Below are 19242 nucleotides of genomic sequence, written 5' to 3' on the forward strand. Positions count from 1 at the left end.
GGGCTTTTTTTTTTTTTTTTTTCTTTTCCCCTCCCTCCTCCGTTTGTCCCTACCCCTTTCCCTCGCTTCGCTCCCTCTCGGCTTTTTTCGGAGGCTCGGCTCCCCCATTCGCTGCCGCCCGCCTTTTGACCGTGGAAATGCCTATATATGGGATGTGACGGGCGAGGTAAGGCGGGGGAGAGGTTTGTTCCTAGTTCTTAGCGGGCAAGACGGGGCATTTCGCTGCTACTCCTGGGAGGAAAAAATAAATAAAAAGGGGGGAAGGGCAGCGACTCGGAGCGGGAAGCGGGAGCAGAGGGCCGTGCGTGCTGCTTAGGGCGGGTGCGATGCTGGGGTGGCTGCAGCGGGACGGTGCCGGAGCCGCCCCCACCCGTGGAAATGAATCTGTTTTAAAGCAGAAGGGGCGCGGGGCAACAATGGGTAACGTGTACGCGCGCCCGGACCGAGCGCGCCTCGAGTCCTTCACCGCTCCTCGGGGCAGGGGACGACAGCCCGGCGGGCGCTGAGCTGCCGGCAGCCCGGGCACCCGGACCGCCGCGGTAGTGCCGGCTCGGGACAGAGGCTAGGGCACGGCAAGGCTGTCTGCGGCCACGAGCGCTTCCCGGGCCGACCACGCTCCTCTACTGGACCGCAGTCGGGTTAAAGGGAGGGGAGCGGGGGCTCAGCTGCCCCCCGGGGCGCTCGGAGCCGCGAGGTGCGGAGCCCGGGGAAAGGCGGCACACGGACCGGCTGTTGCCTGCCTCGCACCTTCCGCCTGCAACGCCAGCGAGAAACCGAGGCAGCGAAGAGAGACGAGCAATCTGGAGAACAATTAACAAACCATGTAATTAAGTAGAAACCGATTTTCGCTTGTGGCACATGTCTGTCTCCTTAGCACACTGAGCAAGATGCAACACGCTCCGCCACCACCACGCACGCTCCTTTATACAGCGCAGGAAGCACACGGACGTGCACGAGCCCCGAGGATTTGGTTGCACAAAGAGAAAATTAAGCAGCCTCTTTGTCTGAGCTCACAACTTGCACCAGAAAATTCCTCCCCGGTGCCGTCACTGGCTCTGCTGAGCCGATGTCACCGCGGCGGGAGGGCTTGTGGCTTGCTGTGCTTGCAGGGCAAAGAGGGGCAGCGGTCGGCAAAGCAGGCCGTGGGGCAACTCCTGCGCAGCCCAGCGAGTTACGGCACAGAGCTCCGGCTCCGTGCGACCGGATAGCAAAGTCCCCTGGGCTCTGCCCGGAGGTCATCTTCCTCTGCCCCTGAGAACGGCCAGTGTGTGCCTGCAGCGCTGACCCACACAGCATTCACACAAGCTCACAGCCAGTCTGCAGGACACGTGTGTTGCCAGTGCCAAAGGAGAAGCTTTCCTATTCCCATCCCTAAGATGGTTTCTTCCTGTATTCCCTTAAAAAAGACTCCTCACAGTAAAGTAACAGTAATGACAGAAAAATAGCAAGTAAGATCTTTCTAGAGGGTGAAATTCTCACTTTTCTGCACAGTCCTTATTCATCCTTATCAGTTTAAAAAACAAATACTGGTTAAACCTGCCTAAATACTAACAGCAGTGCACAGGCTGAGTAAAAATGCCAGACAAAGTACTGACAAAGCCTGCAGACTTATTTGCAGCAAATTCTTAAGCATAGTTTTGCTCTTGTCGCTTATCTTGCTTTTGCTGTATGGCCAGTTAGCAGACAGGGGCCTTTTTAAGTGCTGTGAATATTTAAGAGGCATTTAGTTACATATTGTTCAACAACTTGACTGTATTGTTAAATACATCAATGTTTTGTACGTAGTTTAGGAGAACTTACTCCACTGCTACAAAAAATTCCTGTAGAAGTGTATTGTGGCTGGGAATCCAGTGAGGCAGCTCTTTGCCTTTGGGTAAGCACATATTGTGAAATTAAACAAACAGTGTCCTGTCTGGCTAATTTGGGAGTGGTGCTGATAGGCTCTTAAAGAATTCCTGTGCAGAGCCATTTTTCTACAAGAATGTTAACGATGACATGGGAACCTCTGGGATACATGGGAAAGTATGATATGGGGGAGAGGAAAGGAACTGAGCGTTTCTTAAAGAGGCGCCTGGAAGATGCCACTGCCACAGCAAAACAAAATCCTGAGGCCCCACATGCATGAAAATGCCAAAAATAAGCTTTGTTTAAGTCAAAGACAACTCTGCATCCACAGGGCTAAATTGGCTGATGTTTTTGTTGTTGTTTTTCTGTGGTAGAGAATACAAAAAGTATAGAAACATAAGCGTGCCTGCTTTACCTTTAATTAACAATTTGAATTGCTTGGAAATTTCCAGCTGGCAAAAAAAGATAGGTTTGGAAATCAAGAGGCTTGTATAGTCACTCCCTTTTTAATTGGGACGTGAAGAAAGACGGTATACAAATTAATTTTGTATACTGAAAAAGAAGTCAGCACAAACCTCGTGTCTCTGACAAAACATTACTTCCCCCATGGCCACCCCAGCACTGCAGGAGCTGCCTCATCTCTCTCGTTGACAAATGGTGCACAAACACCCCAGCAGCAGTTTTACTCAGTTCTGCACCTCCTACACTGGTTTTGAGTTCTGTTATTTAAATCAGGCTCTTCATAACACCAAGCCAGCCAACGCAAAGAGCTGGCAAGACATATTCACAAGCCATATATGCATACATCCATATATATACACTATATATATATTCAATTTCACTACTTCTCCTGTAAGTAAGCACTGTGGCACTTCAGGCTTCCCAACAGTATGATTTGGTTTCCTAGGATAAGGCTAGAATCTGCTTGTATCATGAATTTCCTGCCATGCCATAGATCTCTTGATACAGGCAGAATTTGTCTTGAGAAGAATCTGCTTTTCTGTTCATAGTTGGACCAGCTGAAGGCATTTCTCGACAGAGATGCTGATGGCATACGAAAGGGCAGGTGGACTCGCTTGGAAAAATCCTTCAAACAGACTCTTTCTAACAAAGTTGGAGTTGCCTCTTTTTTTTTTTTTTTTTTGTTGGAATATGCAGGAAGTGACACCTAACTTTGTGCTGCAACTGGTTCTTCCAGTTCTGTGCAAACATGCCTCTTAAAAGATGATGAAGGATTCGAATTAGGTCAGTCAGAATGAACACATAAGACTACACGTGTCGTTTGAGAAGTAGTGTTCCCCCAGAGGGAGACAAATGTAAATAAAATACAAACATTTTGAAAAGGTTTCCGAGCCCTTTGCAGCCTGTCTAAAAATTGAAGGTTTATTTTGGACAAAGGGAGAAAGAGGACTATGGCTTATCAGTAAAAAATGAGAAATAGGAAACATCTGTATTTACCTGGAAAATAAATTAAAAAATAGGTACTGAATCAGTAAGTAGGTTTTGCTACCACTAGTAGTGTATATTAATCCTGCAAGGATCTCAAAGAACTTTGCACCAAGGGAGCCAAGGGACATTATTTCTACAAGTGTAGAAATGGCAAAGCTTCCCTTGAAGAAACTGGTCATATATACTTAGCCATAAGGCAACAGAAAGGCTTAAAATAGAAGGGAGGAATCTTGCTGGTCAGTTCTCTGCAACGCCCAGTGGACAGCAAATGAGTACAGAAATACCCCTGAACATGCCACTCACACTTGAAAAATGCATGCTGTAACCTTCTAAAAGCTACCCATAGTATTTCAAAGGTAACTGTGAAGAGCGCTTTGGCTTTGGAAATTAAAGAACTGGGAGATGACCTGTTACAAGAATTTAGAGATTTATTTTCCGAAATGGTTTAGATACTCTTCCCCTTCAGAACTAGCATGTTTCTGTTCAGCTGGTCATTCAGCAAGGCAACTCTATGAAATCTGTGAACTCCTTAAGGGTAAAAGTATTTATAGTACAGTTCTCTGCACCTGCCCTGATCTGTAATCCAAGGGTCTATTCAGATGCCACAGCAAATGCTAAGGAGCTCATGACCTAACTCATGACCTAAGGGTCCTAAAATATCTCTGACGTCTTTTTCTGCACAGCTCCTTTCACTCTAATTCCTTTTCAGCTGAGCAAATGCGAGTTTCCCAGTATTTTGCACTGTTTTTCATTTTAAAATTGGGAGGTTTCCTTTAACTGACAGCTACCAAAACTACTTTAATTCTATGTTAGTAATAAACAAGCATCAAGTAACAGAGACAAAAACAAACACAACAACAAAGCAAGCAAACAAAAGAACCAAAAAACAACTACTTTTGGTAAGATGTTTTCCCACATCCTTCTTTTTAGAGGTTCAGATAGTTTTAGGCTAGATAAAGAAAAGTAGTTTGTTTAAAACTGCTTGTACTTACACATTGCTGTGCTTGTGCTCCACTCCGTTATGTCTCTGTGGGAGTCACTTAATTGAATTCAACTACATTCATCTGGTACTTAAAAAAATAGTCTTGCAAAAAAACATCCAGTCCATTTCACTTTAAAGCATGATAGTGTGAAAGAGAAAAGAATGCTAAAGAGTAAGGTGACAGTAAAAGGCAAGTAATGTTATGGGGGGAAAGACTTCTATCAGGTTATGCCAAAATGCTCAACTGAAAAGAAGTGTGGATCAATAGATCCAAAAGGAAGTAATCTGCTCCTGGTGAAAGGGCCCAGGCATAACTTTATGTTGACACAGAAATGGCACTAAATACAGTGGATTTCCTTCTGAACTGCACTATATCAAATGATATCAGACTCAGTTCTGCTGAATGCAAGGTGAGAAAAAAGTTCTCGAAATATCCACTGTCCTGGACAGTGCCTTCAAAAGACGTAACTCCATCCTTGTTAAGCAGCCCATTTGCCAGTGCTCTGAGCTATATATAGATATATACACTATCATTGTAGCATCTCCTGCCACATCTATGAGATTATAAGCTGTACCAGAGTATAGCTTTGCAGTTTTGTTGGACATTCTCTTCTAGCAGAACAGTTATCCTACAGATCCTTAAAAGATTTGTGTTCCTGACCTGCACCGCAACATATGATGACAGCAAATAGTGGAGAAGAGCAGGAATGGAAATAATAGCCAAGCCCCCAATGGTTTTTCTGACGTCCACCCTTTGATACCAATAGTACAAAAGGAGATATTATAGACATACCAGGGCAGACAGCTACCTCCCTTGTCTTGGCCACAACTGAGAGCACTAGAAGACTTTTAAGAATTTCCTGAAATCATATATCTAAGTTCACAGCAGGTGAAAGCTAGAAAAGAAAAAGCAGCTCTTCTAAGTGAATCAGTAGAAGCTTCTAGGCTGCACATGTGAATGTTCATCTTCAGCCATGGGTTTTTTTGTTTTTTCTTTTGTGGAGGTTCTTAAACTGTCATACAACAACAATCAGTCTGAATGTGGACAGCATGAAGGAAAATGCATCCACATTCATGCAGCCTAAATTCAAGCTTCCTGCTCATGACTGATAACCTAGGAAAGTAGGAAGGAGTCTTCAGAGATTCTGAGCCAAGCAGAAACACTGGCATAGGTTATGTGAATCTGGCTCTGGGAAAAGCAAATTATATATGACAGCACTTGATCATCAACATTTACTCAATCTCAATTGGATTGGACGTATCATTCAAGAAAATAAGCCATTAAATTGCCAAAATGCATTAAATGAGCCTAAAAGGTAAAAAGATTACTTCTGAAAGACAGTGAACTTCCTGATTTGAACTGACTATTCACCTTTCTGCTGTTAAGATCCTGAGAACCAAATGACTCCACCTTTAAATAATGTTGTTATTCTTTTTTTGTTAACAGCTAGCCTACCAGGTCTGCCCAAAGCTTTTCATTACCCTACAAGACTACACACATAGGAGAAAAAAAAAGAAAAATAAAAAAGATCAAACTCATTCGCAGTCTAATATTACCAATTCCAGGATGTTTTTGGAGCAAATATAAGCAAAATGCTTACTTGAGCCTTGAGCTCCCTGTTGGCACTTGGCAGAGCCAGTGAAAGTAAAGGTAGTGATTTTTGTGATATGGTCTCCTGCCTACTTTCCAGATGGCAATCAGCTCATTTTAACAACAGCGTTCAGCCAAACCTAGTAGGGACCAACTGGTACTGAGGCTCTATACCTAATTTCTCGTCCTTACTGTCATTCTGTTCCTTCATGAAGTTAAAGACTTAATTTAAAAATCTCTGCTGTAATGTAGAGGTTTCTTTTTTCCTTTATCTTTTTTTTTTTTTTTAAGGGAGGAAAGACAGTGAAGAAAGATGCATTCAGCATTATTTTATAAACAATCATTCATCATATTGCAGTAGAAATAATGTTTTACCCCCTTCACTTTAGGCCTTGTATTTGAACAGCCTGAAACCTGCTGACACAGCAAAAGAACTGTGAAATTGTTTAGTCTCGGTTCAGGTAATTGTGTGTAGCTCAGGTGCTACCTCTGTCCTTCCAACACATATCTTCGTGTATCCCACAATCCCAGCTTGTTCTTTCCCATCCTCCCTAATAGCAAATATGCATTTCATATCACTGAGATCTTTAAGCTGGCAACTTGACGTGTTATTATTTAAACATGACAGATGATATTCAGTAATAACAAACATAGAAAAGCCAGCCCACTGGAATAACAAATACATATTAATCTGTCCTCTCATTAGTTCCTTATCCTTTTTATCTCTGAAACCTTTCACTCATTCCTGGCAGTTAATGCTCTTCTGGTTGAAGAACTCGATGTCCTCATTAGTCTTCATGCTGTTTTTTCTGTGGAAAGCTGTTTGGGCAGAACTCACGGGTCTGTATAATTTACATTTACAGGTTTGCCTCCCACCACGAAATGAAAAAAATAGACTAAAGTCACTGTCCTGGAATTACTTCTGATTTGATGTTGAATACGTTTCCCCAAAACTCAGAGGACATACTTTTATGTCACAGTGCAAGACTAAAATTACCAGATCCAAAAGGAAGATGTGAAATAAGTTGTTGAATTCCACCAAGAATAATCTATTTCTTTAGAAAAAAAATCTTTCTATGACTTAGTTAAAATCACCTTACATACCATGATGCCTAAGTGAATAGCTTTCCATTTGCTTGGGAAAGCTATCTAAGAATGCTGGATACAAGACTGCCATAGAGATGCTGTACAACAGCACTTGGGTAACAGCAGAGATCAGCATCTGCAGGCCCTTTGTAGAAGTACTGTAACAGTTAATTCACTATATCACAACACGCTTATTTCAGCATTCAGACAACAGTTTCAAGCATTAAGATCACTGCAGGTTGTTTGGAGCTTATAGCTTCTTTTCATCATGAAGGTAATATGGCCCTTATATTTCAAATTTACAGATCAATTTTAGGGAGCACTGTTTTGAAATATGTCTAAGACCTCATGATGTTCTTTGATTGCCATACTTCTCTCAGCTAATCACTGGTGTTGTAACAGTGCTTATCAACACAGCAGCTTACAGGTGCCGACAATAAAAATGTTTGAAGAAGTAATCCTCTGCATGTCAACATGCTTAACATCCATTTCAGCCATCCCGTGGTCTGTATGAATTGTTAATCAAGTAGAATTGAAAACTGGCACGCAGATGGCATAACTGTTACAGCTGGATAGCAGGCAAAGTGCCAGCCAGAAGCTAAAGTTTCATTAGAAGCTATTTTAACATTCATAGGTCTAGGGGGACAATAGGCTTAGCAAACAATTGGGCTTGTACTATTACAGCTCTCTGCCAGAGTGATACTTGACAGTTCGCGGCTGAAGTTAACAAGTTAGGAATCATCCGCACACTATTCCTCTGCAGCCAACAGCAGGCTTAACCAGAGACAGAATTCCCCAGAGGCTTTTTTGCAAAAATTTTACTTTGTTGATTACAGTTTCACTTTAGCTGTTTATAAGAAGGAACAACAGTTTCTAACAGAGGCTGCACAACCAGCAGCATATTGAACACAAATCCATATGAAGTTGAAGGCTGCTCATAGATTTTCTTCTCTAGCATGCAGCTCTACAGCAATGGCTTCAGAAACACACAACTGCCAAGCGTTAGGCAGATTTAGATATTCTGGACCGATTGATCTGAGCTACAGAGATGAGTAGGATAGCACATTCTGCTGCATTTGGTCACTGACAGAATAAGGTTCTCTACACCAACACCTATTCATTCCAGACACTCTGCTGCAAACTGACAACTGCTACAAAGCTAGGATGTGTAAAACAGAAGCAGTTTTTGGGCTCCTTACAAGCTGCCAATTCAACTTCTGCATAGGCAACTTTTAGTTTTTTGCTACTGCCCCTTGCAGCCTGGATGGTTTTAAAGACAACACTTGGACACTGTTTGCAATCTCCTTCATCACTGAAACATCTGGCAGCATGCAACAGATCTGTAACAACTGCACAATGGCACCAAGTAAGGACCAGGAAAAGATGTGTTTCTTGAATTCTACTGCTATATTTGACTTTCAGTGCATAACATGTGCATTTTCTTTTAACATGTGTTGGTTTGCTGAAATAAATCCTGTGTCCAAAATTGGGGCATCTGCTAGGCAGCTAAAATTTATTTGCTTTAGACAAGCAATCAGCCATACTTTTGTCAGGGCTGTTGCACCAAGTGTAATTGTTTCGCATGTTATTTTTCTTGTGAAAGCAAAGCATGAATTTCATTGTGTTGTTCTTCACAAGCCCACAAATCAAAGAAGCAGATCATACACATCACACACAAAACCTTCTTTTTCACCCTATCTGTTTTCCATACTACTTTGCTCTGAATAAAGACATGGCTGTCTGTATACTCCAGGGTATAAATGCATTTCCTGTACTTAAGGCAATGGTATCTGGTACATTTACCAGAATTATTATTTATTTTTTCTCTTCCCACAGTATCACTTATTACCAGGTTCACTGCAGACCCTTTGGGCATGTATATGTCACATTATGAGCACCCTGTGAAAATCCTCAAGCAGGCATTAAAACTTAGTGGCAGAACTGAAAGAAGTTTAGCTGCATGAAAACACGAAGGTATATGGCTAATTAACTAGCACTTAGAGCACTGCCAGGACACAAACTGTGCTTAGTATCTCCGCACAATACTATGCTGCCCAATGTAGAATCAGCAGCTTGCTTGGAACCAAACTTGGGATCTCTGATATGGGAGGTCTTTTCTGCAGAGTAAGCTTGGCCTTTGTTTTTCTAATTAAACAGGATATCTGCAGGACCTCTCCTGTTCTGCAGAATAGAACATCTGCATGAGTGTATAGTAAAAATACTTCTGATTTCTGCATGCTCTAAAGACAATAAATATAACGTACTCCTGCAACATATGTTAAAAATAGAAATAATAAAATATAATCTGGTCAGAAATGTTATGTATGGCATATTTCATTTTAATGAAAAATGAATTCTAAAACAAAAACAATCGGATCCTTCTGCCCCCAGACTGATGTGAATTAATTCTCAATACTGGTGCAGGAGTTTGGTACTGAGAACAAGATCTTTGTACTTCTTTTTATTCTTTTTGAACTTTGGAAAACCTTACGTTTCTCTCCTTCCTCTGTGCAGTTTATTTTGTTTAATAACTGGTTTTCAAAGCATGAAATCCTTAGGCTTTCAAGGATTCTGACAAAATGCTTGGGTGGATAAATCTATCTTTTTTTTTTTTAATAAGTAATTTATTCATAAATGAAAACACCACTTCCTCCATACCTTTGACTCTTGTGTTTAAAATTAGACAAAAGCTAGGGATAAATGTAACTGTTTTGATAGATTGGATTCCAGAAATCTTATATCATTTTCCAAATTAAAAGGGAAGCTTTATAAAAGTTCATGTAATGTAACAATCAGAAGGAAGAAAGGACTCCTATTTTAAGTCAGAGTGTGTCACTGATTTCCAGCTGGTGCCTTACCATGTCGCTTACCCTCTCTGTACCTCTGCTTCTGAATCTGTGTACTATGAAAGCATATGGGGCTGGTCAGAACTTACTTGGGAAACACCATCACAACTGTACACACAGTAACCATATTGTCATCTTTTACTACACTGCTTGTTATCAAGGATCTGTCATAATTATTTCTAGTAGTTGATGAATCACATCGTAGTGTCAGGATCAAGGGAAGTGAAATTTTTACTAACAAATTAAGAACATCAACATGAAACATTATTAAAATCATTGTAACTGAAAGCTGTATGGAATCACACCAGTTCCTTTAGCAGTCTTGTCTTCAAGATATTACAGCAGGAGATGACGAAAATTCTAAGGATTTAATTCAGCCAACTATTTCAGAGCATGCTTAAAAACATGCTTACATTCAAACTCACTAACTATGAAAAGGAAACAATTACTCACTACTTCTCTTGTGAGCACCCAACCAGAACGATCAGCCTCAAAACAAAAGCAAATGCTTTTTCATACATGTAATTAAACTACAGAACTCGCTGCCACAGGATGCTTTGAAGGCCAACAGTATAAATTGGTTAAAAAACCCCAACAGAACTACTACATGAATGCACAGTCTATTAGCTCATGAAAAATTGTTAAATGTGTTTGCTTGGATGTAAAACTGATCATGAAATCCCCAAACTGTTGCTGGAAGGAGTGGGGAAAACCAGACAGTGCAGCTGGGAAAGAAGCATCCCATTGGGGTTTTGTTGTTTTTTTTTTCTCCGCCCTTAACGATTTGCTAGTAAGTATCCCATTGTTCTCATGTTTCTTTGACCCAGTACCTATATTAGTTTAATTTCTTTTCTTGCCAATATACCTTTTTTCCTGAGAATCTTCAGAGGAGGACTAACCTGGAATGCATGAATTTCCTGGAAAAGGCATAAATTCAGCAGATGACTAGGCAAGAATCTGCTATATGAGAAAGCAACTTCTGAAGATTGTATAATGCCCAAGGAGAAGGAGGAAATGTTCATTTTAAGACAATCTCACTGTAATTATTGCCAACATCCAGGCCCAGTCCTTGCAGACACTGTCTCTACACTGTGAAGTTTGCTGGTACACAATAAAGCTGCTACTATGATGTGCAGCACCTATTACTGGGAGTGTTATTCTCAAGGTTTGATCCTCCCATGGAAAAACTATACTGGAAGCAGCAGGTATATTGAAAGAGTTCATGGAAACTCATGGCATAAGTCTATTTGGAGGGAAAAAAAAATACTGTGCTGAACAGCATGAAAAGAAATCTTCCACTCTCTAATTAAGAGTCAGCTAATTAACAACACTGGAAACATGCTTCTTATGACTACAGTAAGGAAATATAATCTTTACATGTTAGACAATTTTCTACATTGAGACAACTGAAAAAATGAAGATTTCAAAAAATATTCCTATTTCCCTTTTGGTGGGAACCTCAGTTGTGAAGGATGTTAGCAGTTATATTAAGGATACAATAAATCAGCATTGCCATTTCTATGCAAAGAGATTACACTGTCATCATGTTCATCTACAAAACATTACATCTCAGTTAAAATACTTTTCTCTCTTAGAGAGCCTGACACTCTTCTCCTTGTCTTCCTCTCAGGTTATAAGCCCTGTACATAGACACCAGACCTTCTGTTAGCATGGGGGGTATTCCCACAGCATGCCACCAGCGTAAACAACAACAATATGCAAAGAATCATTCAAACCAGACTGAAATTCACAGAACAAACAGAAACTACAAAGCAAAATCAGTCTAACTTTTTAAAAATACCAACCAAGATGAGAAAAGTGCTAGAAGTATATATGCCTGTGAAAATCATGGAAGTGAAAAAGAATTTATGAAGGTGTTTAGAATCTGGCATGTTGAGGGTGAGGTTGTATGATAGATATTTCTGAGCGCATCTTGTAGATCCCTGTAATCAAAAGGCGGGTCTGATTTAGGCTGCAGGATCTTATTCTTTCCCTTGTTTGTCAAACCTAGCTGACCTAGCTCACTAAATCTGCACGAAATAACCCAGTAACTCACAATAAATCTGTAGGGCTTTTTGCTGTTGTTTGTTGTTTCCCAGTTTAGTGATCTGAATTTGCTCACCATGTCATCAGACAAAGCCTGACCTGGCACAAGGGAATGAATGGCCAAATGTGGAGCCACCCATTTTGGCTTCAGTGAGTTGTATCAGTTAAGGTACCTCACGGAGCTTAGCTCTAGGTAGTCTAGATAACTGCCTTTGCAACTTGACGGGCTAATGCCTTTCAATTTGAAGATATATATAATTCCAACTAAGATATCAAGACTGTGAAGTTCATTTTAATCTGCAGTATTTGATTTTCTTCATTACCTTATAACAGATGTTTACCTTCAGCTCCTTGAGAACCATGTACTACAGAAAGGAAACTGCTACCAAAGGACTGGCACAGCCAGCATCTTCCAGCCATCTAGTGAGAACCTAACTAATGTACTATGTTATAAACATGCAGACATGAATAGTGACAGATACAAAGTGTGCTACAGATTAATGTACCTCCCTGCATGCCCAGCTGGGTTGCTTATAAACTAGAACAAATTTCCTGCTGTTTTACTGATTAAACTCATCTCTGCTGTCATGCATTTATATAAAGTAAACCATTTGGTCAGTGAAAAATTACCTTGCCATTCTCATCACTCCAACCCAAAGCTCATTTTCTGGACAGGAAGCATTAACAACAGTTGAATTCCCACGGCACCATATATGCACTGCTTTGCACAGACCTGCCCAGAGGGGTAAATTAAAGAGCTTGACATTTGTCCCCCACCTTTCACCTCTGCTCAGTTTGTCTGTTTTGAAAGGATGGGAATGAGCATGGAGGGGAGGAACTACCAACGTGTGTATTATGTTAGATATGAAGGAACACTCACTAACTGGTGCGTAACTCAAAAGCTGCTGCCTTTGAAGCTTTACATCTTGTTCCAGAGTGCCGGTTCACAAGTGTGGCACTTGTAGCTGAAGTCATTGTGATGCTTGTGGTACACCACACATCTGAGAAATGCAACATGACAGCATCACTGTCTGAAGGCACTGAGAGGTTGTGGATGCCCCCTCCCTCCCTGGAAGCACTCAAGGCCCAGCTGGATGGGGCTGTGAGCAACCTGGTCTAGAGGGAGGTATCCCTGCTTATGGCAGGAAGGTTGGAACTAGCTGATCTTTAAGGTCCGTTTCAACCCAAACTGTTCTATGATTCTATGATTTACAGGTTTTAATAAATTAATTATATTTGTCTAAATGTTTTCAAGACTGAACAAATGCTATGCAAGAATGAACAAATATGTATAACCTGAAATTTTCTTTCTGTCTTCCTGGCTGTAGAATACATAACACACAGGGATTTCCTAGCCTGTGTAAATGATACTTGCTAACAGAACATGTGTACTGGGGCATAAGGACATCCCAACATCATACAGTCAACAAAGCAATTACATTTCCCGGACAAACTCATCAGAACTTTAAAATGGTCTTCTATTTTAAATAGAATAAATAGCACATAAATAGCACAATAAATAAATAGCACAACTCAAAAATCATTTTAAGCGTCTGTTCATCATCTGTAGAAAAAATTATTTATGCTATTAATCAGCAAGACAAACTTAAGCCACTGAGTTACTACTTAGGCTACCAGGCCACACTGGTCAGCTTTGCCCTAGACTGACTAACACAATTTGAGGCAAAGTAATCCCATTCATGTGAGGTCTCAGTAAAACATGGATTACAGCACTGCTCTTTCTTATGATTCAAATATGAGAGCTCATCACTCAGTGCATCTGTTTTCTCAGATCTTAGGGCAACAGAATCCCATCCTGCATCATAGATACCATAGCAGAAGAACTAATACCCTAAGTTCACAGGTAGTGTATGAAATGAAACTCTGACTAAGAACAGTGGATTCTTTGCTCCTTCACACCACATTTGTTTGAACTTAAAAAACCTCACGGTTTTTTAAGTATGTTATGCAGTATTGGAACTACACTGCTTATTTTTAAAGCAAAGTTAGACACCTTAGATAAAAAGAAAAATGAAAAAGTCACTCACAGAGGTTTCTTCTCTGCCAGCACAGCATCTTGCAGCTCACAAAACCTTCTGGGGATTCTCCATTCAAAGCACATCTACTCCATTTTCTAAATACCCTTTTTGTTACGCTTCAAGGTTTTCTTGATTTAGAACTAAGAAGATTTCCTAATTTTTTTTTCTCTCTCACTAACTTAGAAGTATTTTCTTGATATCCTAATTCTTTATATTCCAAATACTCTCTCTTCCTCTGAGTTCCCTTATCATGTTAAAATTGTTTAAGTCATGAGGTATTGGCCAGGCAGAAGCTAAAGATTTATTTCCCAGACCAGTAGAAATATGACTAGAACAATTTCTGCTGCTATTCTCTTCACAACAGGCCGCTTATTCCAGGAATAGCTGAAAATCTATCGGCTGGAAGAGTTAAAATGACTGAGGGAAAAAGGATGGCTTTCAGGATGTCATAGGGTGCCTAATATACATTACGTGTAGGCATAGAAAGTACTCGCTGTGTACAGAATACATAACTAAAGTGAAATTTTCCAGAAGTTCTCAAAGAAACCCTCTGCTATCAAAGTCAACGGGCATCAGTTACCAGGTTTTGCGAATGCCTAATCGAACAAAAGAGAAAATGAGGAAGAATAAAGACAATTATGCTTTTATTTGTCCCTGTCATGGGCTGTGATGAAGTGCAAAAAAAAAAGTTTGCTGAAGAGAGGCAGAATGGAGGCAAGGTAAGGGGCAGAGTCCTGTGGCCTCCATAATTCCATAAATACTCTGAAACCAGAATTATGTCAGGAATGTCTATCTTAAAACAACTGCAAAGTCTTTTTCCTACTTTAAAATGACCAAATAGGTTAAATTCAAGTTTAAGAAAAAAAATATCCTGGACTTCCTCTTTTAATGCCAAGTTTCTGTCTGCAACAAATTTTTGTGGTTGTATATTAATCTTGTAAACACAGCATAGAAATGTTGACTGTTGTTGTAGTAGTTATTCCTACTGGTCCCTTACTGTCATAAAGTTGTTAAGATCTTGTAGTTAATTATCTATGCTTAATTATCACATCAAGATTAAAAATAAATAATCTCCCTTCCAGTCATTTTCAAGAAAAGGAACCAATATCTGTCTGTAACACCAACACAGGTGACATTTGGCCATGGAACCCCAAGCTCTTGATCAGTACGATAAAAATAAACAAACAGAAATAAATAAACAGAGCCCAACATAGCTTCTGAAGCCAACATCAGTTGGTAAAACAAGATATTTCTTTAGTTACATATTATATCTGTTGTAAGGTTAGAAACAAAAATGAGCACCTGGTGTTAAAGCTACATGTAAGTAAGTTTGGTAAAATCTGTTAAGGGCCAGGAGTCTGGGCTAATTTCAAAACAGATCCAAAGAAGCTGAGCTTGCAGGGAGGAATTACATCCTTGTTCGTTACTCAGAAGAGTAGGAATTTCCAGATTTCAGCCTAAACTTGTAAGAGGAAGCAAGAACAGGAAAGGGCAGGGATACACTGAAGGCAGATTTTAAACAGTAACCGAATAAAATTTTAATGAACAGCTTGACCAAACTGAATTCAACTGCATCCAGCAGGACCCTGGTAATGATACCTTGATTTTATCTGAACTTAAGCTATGTGTGATACAGTGAGGGTTACAGAGATGCAGTAGCTTAGATGTTATATCAGTAGAGTACAATAGAATGTACTCTGCTTTCATTAGCATGCAGTGGTTACGATAAAACAAATCAAAACTAAAATTAAGTAGTCCTCTCTTGGTGGAGTTGTAATAGGAATTTTTGACAGGGAAGTTTAGGACTTTAATTGCACTATCCTGTGCTAAGGTTCTGCACATGGGTATACCTGTCTTTGCCGTCAGATGCATTTTTACAAAATGGTTTTACAACAAATGTAAATAAAACATTTGTTTCAGTTAAATTCTTCCTGTTTTGATTGCTATTTTAAGATTATCGGTATTAAGGTGAAAGTCCAGCTACTATTTTTTTTTTCCACTTTGCTGGAATCAGAATCAGTATTTTTTGGTCCAATTTGATCGAGATTGTTACTCTTTTTTTCCCTCTCCAGTACAAGAAATTCTGGAATGGAGTTTCTGCAGGCAAACAGCCTAACAATGAGGACACTGTATTCCAGTTTGACTGTTAAGGGAGAAATCATATTAAACCACAGAATTTAAAGAAGATTATTCAAAATGAGGAAACTTGTCAAAAGAACACTGGTTTTAGATAATATGAAATTATTGTGATTCAGAATCCTAAATTCAAAATGTATGATTAAAAGCCCTTAGATTCAGCTACTTCAGCAGCTATTCGCAAAAACCATCAGAAATTGTTAGAGATTTCATGTCCTCTCTTGTAATTTTAAATGGGTAGAAATGAGAAATGTAGATTAACATCAGGAAAATTCTTTACTTTTCAGAGTGAAGTAATGTCCCTTGCAAAGAATGTTCTGAATTTCAGCTATTTGTAACTGAATATAACTGCTCATGAGAAAGATATGGGCCAATGGTGAGGAGTTCTGCTAAACCATTATTCATGCAGCTGATGAGGTCAAAAAGATTAAAACTCTAATGGAAAAGAATATTATAAAATTAAAATGCTCTTCTAAAGTGAAAGCTGTGCCTTCACCTGTATTAGTGGGCAAAAACAAAGAAACTGTTTTAAAAAGGAGATTAACAACGACTAGATTATAGAAAAACAATAAGTGGTGCGGGGAAAAAAAAAGACAGGAATTTCTCTTTAGCTATTCCCATGTTAAAAGGAAAATCAGACTTATGTAAGGTGCTGGAAGCTGGAAGTCCTAAAATGGATGAACAGAAAACTCAGATAAAATATGTTTAATCCATGAAACATCTGCAGGTTTAATTAAGGCTAAAACTTAGCAGATACAAATTAGGACCTAATGGCCACGAGATCATAAAGAATCCAAAACACCAAGGGAATCCTGCACAGCACACTTTTGCAGCCTTCCATGTTGCCCCTTTCCCCTCCTCAAAGAACCAGATTTAAAATACAGACTCAGAATATAAAGCTCCATGGTTCAAGGAAGAATTCAGTTATTAAAAAAAAAAAAAAAATTAAAAAATTAAAAAAGAACATAGGCAGGTTATGTCAGAATTGTGCTTTATAAGTATTCAGTATTCTCCTTGAAACATCTGTCTTTGACTATCAGAGACAGACTTCTGGACTACATAAATCATTGTTCTGAGCTGGCACGTCAAGTTTAGACTTAGCCTTTTGTATTGTGGGTATTTTGCTTTTCTGTCTCTCTATCTGTTAGAGACACAGTCAAAGCTTCCTGTGTTTATGGAATGTCTGCAAAAACCACTAGCATTTTGGGTGGGGAAAACTGACCACAAGTGCTGAATGTTCAGAGATTGTCTCAAAATTCACCCAGTGATTAAAAACAGGCTTTGGGAAAAGGAATATCCCTCTCTTCCTCTCCTGGAGGAAGTGTACTGATTTATATGATTTAAATGTAATCATTTTTTAAAAGGAAGATGAGGGATTTTATATTTATTTATTTATTTATTAGTAAAGGAAAAAATAAAGGAAGTTGTTTTTGTTTTTTTTTCCTCCCCTAGGAGCAAGAATTTGAGACTGTGTCGGCTTTGAACTGTGCAAGCTCTGTTTCATTCACGCTTGGATCGCAGTTGGGCATCTTCTCCCACTGTGTACACACAGGCAAATAATCTTCAGGACGTGGGGGAATAACAAGCAAAAAAACAAACACCTTACCACTCTGCTCCAAATGCACGCTGACTTCTTCACCAGTCCCTTAAAAAAGAACTACCACAACAGCTTGGGACTTCCTCCCTCCCCTGCATCCTCTCTGAGCAGTTAAGTGAAAGTTCATTGAGTGGAGTGTGGAATAAGTGTCACAGCCTTTGCTAGAGCCACAGTCCAGGGCCTTAAGAAATACACATTAAGTGCCACGGCTGCAATGATTCCCACCTAGTGGACATCTCCTTCAAACTACATCAGGCTGGTATTCCCGTACAGCAAGCCATAATGAGGCAATGTTATTAGCCTTAATGCAGAACTGAGGAGCTGAAGCACACAAAGGTGAAACCACTTGCCCACTGTAGGCACACTCACGAGAGAATGGACTTATACTCTGGTCTCCTAAATATGAAAATAATGATCCAACTGCTGAAACACCTCTTCCTACAGATACTTACTATTAATTCCATACCTTGCTTTCCTGACTGCCTTGTTTAGATAAAGACACCAGTCAGACACAGAAAAAAAAAAATCATGTAATATTGAAAAATATCCATTCTCCTTTATCTCATACTTGTTTTTGATGCAATAAATAAGCCTCTTTTCTTTGTAAGGACTCAATAGTACAATATTCACGTATGAGGAGCTCAGGACAAAGTAAAACTGCTGTAAGACAAATCGAGATGAAACCTTAAGTCTAATAGGGTTGTTTCCTCATGGCAATTGATCACATAACAAATTTCAACTAGCTGCAACCCACTGTATTTCCTTCTCATTGCAGTGAACATGTGTACTGGACTCTATGAAGAGCTCTATGGAACAGCCCTATAAACTACATTTATAGGAATAAACATTCCTTCTCTCCTTTTTCCAAGAGACAGTTCTTCCTAAACAGAGCTTAAGAGTTGGTCCTTGCCATTTGACAATTGCTAAACTGCATAGTTTAACTCAGAATGTAACAAACAAATCCAACTGAAAATGCAGAGAAATTTTAAGTAGGAAAGTTTTGGTTACTCACGCTGGACTTCAGTCAGAAGATGGAGTTATCAGCACTAGCAACAAATAGCAGGTAGCTTAGACTTCTGTTTGCCACATACAGTATCTCTTGAAGTATCTTAGAACTCTCAAGGCATGTCAAAGAAGGAAGATATGGAAATTTATGCTTCATAGTTGTTGTCAGTTCCACTTTTTCAACCATTGCTTTGTTTCTGTAGAAACAATAAAGCATTAAAAGTGGAGCATATTTAACAAAGCACACAAAAGTAGCAGCAATAGTAACAACTACAGAGTCAAACCAGTATAGCTCAATGGCTTGTAAATGGAAGAAGGTATTTACCACTTAGATCTGCCCATGAGGATAATCTGTACTAGGATGGTCCAATAATCCCTTCAACATTCTTGCAAAACAGTTTCAGAAACTAGAAGTACCATCTCTTAGAATCTATGAAGAAATTAATTTTGATAATAAAGGGATAGCAGGGAGGAATCAATCCTTCTGTTCTTTGAGGACTGCCATATAAAAAGACATCTCCATTAACTTCCAGACGTTGCTCTCTTAGCAGACAGCCTGTGGTGCCATTCACTCACCACGTTTTGTGAGCAGCTGTTTTCCTTTAATATATGCATATATA

At 39.7% G+C, this 19242-nt stretch overlaps 1 long non-coding RNA gene across 1 annotated transcript; it reads left to right on the top strand.

Annotated features, from left to right (window-relative positions):
• The first annotated feature begins 51 nt into the window (after positions 1-51).
• Positions 52-18224, top strand: LOC121113481. The gene is made up of 2 exons (XR_005862798.2): positions 52-166; positions 17473-18224. It is a non-coding gene; the product is annotated as an uncharacterized LOC121113481 (long non-coding RNA).
• The last annotated feature ends 1018 nt before the right edge of the window (positions 18225-19242 follow it).

Source organism: Gallus gallus, chromosome 10, assembly GCF_016699485.2.
Source record: "Gallus gallus isolate bGalGal1 chromosome 10, bGalGal1.mat.broiler.GRCg7b, whole genome shotgun sequence".
Classification (NCBI taxonomy): domain Eukaryota; kingdom Metazoa; phylum Chordata; class Aves; order Galliformes; family Phasianidae; genus Gallus; species Gallus gallus.